General features: G+C 40.4%; 1 non-coding gene across 1 annotated transcript; it reads left to right on the forward strand.

Annotated features, from left to right (window-relative positions):
- Positions 1-2,648: 2,648 nt before the first annotated feature.
- On the forward strand, positions 2,649-2,755 carry LOC131219653 (small nucleolar RNA R71). The gene has a single exon (XR_009158300.1). It is a non-coding gene; the product is annotated as a small nucleolar RNA R71 (small nucleolar RNA).
- The last annotated feature ends 999 nt before the right edge of the window (positions 2,756-3,754 follow it).

Consider the following 3,754-nt stretch of genomic DNA (forward strand, 5'->3'; position numbering starts at 1 on the left):
TTCTGAACCATGAAATGACACTTCTCCCATTTAAGTACCAAGTTCTTTTCTTCATATCTTTTCAGCACACATTTAAGACTTTCCAAGCATTTGCTGAAAGATGGACCGTAAACAGAGAAATTGTCCATGAAGACCTCTAGATATTGCCCAACCATATCAGAAAAGATACTAAGCATACATCGCTGAAAGGTGGCAGGGGCATTACATAGTCCGAATGGCATCCTTCGGTAGGCAAAGGTGCCGTAGGGACATGTAAATGTGGTCTTTTCCTGGTCTTCAGGGGCTATCTCTATCTGGTTGTAGCCCGAATACCCGTCAAGGAAACTGTAATAGGAATGACCAGCTAACCTTTTCAGGATCTGATCAATGAATGGTAAAGGAAAGTGATCTTTCCTCGTGACGGTATTCAACTTCCTGTAGTCAATGCACATTCTCCAACCAGTAGTGACTCTAGTTGGCACGAGTTCATTATTAGCATTGGCTACGATGGTGATTCCGGACTTCTTAGGGACCACTTGAGTTGTACTCACCTATTGACTATCGGATATAGGATATATGATACCCACGTCTAATAGTTTAAGAACTTCGGCCTTAACCACTTCCTTCATGTTTAGATTTAGTCCACGTTGTGGTTGCCGAGCGGTTTTTGCATTATCCTCAAGATATATACGGTGAGTACAAATCGAGGGATCGATTCCCTTGAGGTCCGCTATCGTCCATCCTAGGACTCCATTATGCTCAATGAGAGTAGATATGAGCATACTCTCCTGTTCTTTCTCTAGGTGGGCAGAGATCACCACCGGGTATGTCTCATCTTGACCTAAATAGGCATATTTCAAATCAGAGGGCAAAGGTTTTAGGTTAAGCTTCGGCGGCTAGAAGTTAGACGGTAGAGGCACTACATCGGTTTGTGGCAATTCTTCAAATTGTGGCCTCCACCGGTTAACTTCAAGTACCGGTGCAGTATCAAGTAAGGCACACGTCTCCCTAATCATGTCATCATCAAAATCATGGGAGTGGGCCAGGCACGTCTCTAGAGAGTCAGAGGATAAGCTTAGATGTGTCGTATCTTTCACGAAAGAGTCAATCATGTTAATGTCATGGAAATCGTCATCATCCTCTAAGTTTCTGCCGTTATTGAAAAAGATGTTTGACTCTAATGTCATATTCCCAAAAGACATAGTCATGTCACCATTCTTGCAATTGATAATTGCATTTGAAGTGGCAAGGAATGGGCGGCCAAGATGAGTTCAGTGTCCATGATGATAAAATCTACAGGGTAGTAAAATCTATCAACTTGGACCAACACATCCTCAATTATCCCTCTTGGTACACGAACAGAGCGATCAGCAAGTTGTAGTGTGGTTAGGGTGGGTTTTAATTCACCCAAACCTAACTGTTTGTATACCGAGTAGGGAATCAGATTGACGCTCGCTCCTAAGTCAAGAAGTGCGTGATCAATTCGATGGTTCCCGATTACACATGATATGGTTGGGCTACCGGGATATTTAAATTTCTGTGGCACGTCTTGCTTTAGGATGACACTCACTTTCTTAGTCAAGAAAATTTTCTTTTGAATACTTTGTCGTCTTTTGGTCGTGCATAAGTCTTTCAGAAATTTAGTATATGAATGAATCTGTTTCACAACATCAAGTAGAGGAATGTTGACTTTCACTTGTTTTAACACCTCTAGGATATCCTGAGAGTTAGAGAGAGGTTTTGGTGAAACCAACCGTTGGGGGAACGGAGCAACTGGCTTCTCTAGAAGTTCCCGTTCTAATTTTTGTGGAGCATCACTAGATCCATCATTGTTGTCCTCTTCTGGTTCTTGAGGCTTTTCGGGCCTAACTGAAAGAGTTTTATCAATGATCTTTCCACTCCTAAGAGTGATGATGGATTTAGCGTGCCCCATCTGATTTGAAGAGCTGGGATCATTAATCTCATACTGCGGTTTAGGATTGGGGAGAGGTTGTGTAGGAAGCATCCCCTTTTCTATAACCGTCATACGAGAATCTATCTTTTGCATAAAATCTGTAATTCCCCGCATTGCCTGAGCCAGCTCTTGTATGGAATTTTGAACCGGTTCCTCTTGAGGTTTCACTTGATTTGGATTTTGATTGAAGAAACCTTGAGGGGTAGCCATTTGTCCATTCCTCCAACTAAAGTTTGGATGATTTTTCCAACTAGGATTATACGTATTGGAGTTAGGTCCAGTAAAAGATCTTTGATAGTTGTTTACGGCATTAGCTTGTTCATTCAACACTCCTCGAAAGGCGGGTATTGTAGGACAATTTTCAGTTGTATGAATGTTGCAATCACAGATGCCGCAAACAATTTCATTAACCTTATCCTTCTTTCCTTCCATGGCCTCAACTTTCCTTATGAGCGTAGTCACTTTACACTTGAGATCATCCTCTTCTTTCAAGAGATATAATCCACCTTTCTCCTTTAATTGAGTCGGCCTAGACGTGGTGTTTGCCATTGGGTAATAGTCCCATGATTGTGTTTTTTCAGCAAGACTATCGAGGTAATCCCATACCTCGTCAACATCTTTATTAATGAACTCTCCATTACACATTGTCTCGACCATTTGGCACATGGAAGATGTCAGTCCATCATAGAAAAAATTTGTAATGCGCCACGTTTCAAATCTATGTTGTGGGCATGAACTGACCAAATCTTTAAACCTTTCCCAACATTGGAAGAATGTTTCATCTTCCTTTTGGGCAAAGTTCATGATTGCTTTTCTGAGGGTAATCGTTTTATGATGTGGGAAGAATTTTTTTATGAATTCCCTCTGCATGTCGTTCCATGTGCCAATGGATCTAGGACGCAGTGAATGTAACCACGTCTTAGCTTTCTCTTTTAAGGAAAAAGGAAAGAGTTTCAGCCTGATTGTATCCTCAGATACATTAGGAAAACATAATGTAGCTATAATCTCATCAAACTCTTTCAAATGCAAATATGGACTTTCTGATTCAAGTCCATGGAATTTGGGAAGGAGTTGGATAACTCCTGGCTTGATGTCCATTTGTCCTGTGTTTTCAGGAAAAATCATGCATGAGGGCGTACTCACTCCCGCCGGTTGTAGATAATCTCGTAAAGTACGAGGCGGGGGTGCCTGATGCACCTCATTCTCATCTTGGGTATCCTCCACCCTGGGTGGGAGTAGAGGAGGCTGGTCTTCAGTCATAACTTCAATTAACTTAGGAAATTTCAAGTGGTGTCTAGTCCTGCGATGGATAGTCAACCCCTCAACCAATCATCCTTCAGTCAAGAGACGTCGAGTGTTGTCACGGGCCCACTTGGGCATGAAACACTCGCAGCCCTCAATTAAATTCAAAAACCTAATCCTAAGAAAGGGAAAGAAAATCTAGAAAGAAAGAGAGAGAGAGTTGGAAAGAAATTACCAAATTGAAGCCCCTAAGTTAAGGACCTGCAAAAGAAAACAAACAAGTCAGTTCTAAAGAGAATGTCTAGAATTAGAAAATCCTTAAAAAGGAAGATAGAAGTAAACTAGTTTCTAGAAAGAAGAAAGTCCTAAACTAAAAAGTAAATTAAAAAGAGATATGAAAAATAGAAAGTAGAGAGAAAGAACTTACCGAATTAGAAATTTCTATCTTAAAGGCCTACACAATAGGAAAGTTAGTTTCTAAACAAAAAATCCACAAGTAGAAAATTTCTAAAAGTAAATTAGGAAACAAAGTTAGATTCTAAAAGAGTTAAAATTAGAAAGTTTCTAAAAAATAAAAGA

Source organism: Magnolia sinica, chromosome 11 (assembly GCF_029962835.1).
Source record: "Magnolia sinica isolate HGM2019 chromosome 11, MsV1, whole genome shotgun sequence".
Lineage (NCBI taxonomy): Eukaryota > Viridiplantae > Streptophyta > Magnoliopsida > Magnoliales > Magnoliaceae > Magnolia > Magnolia sinica.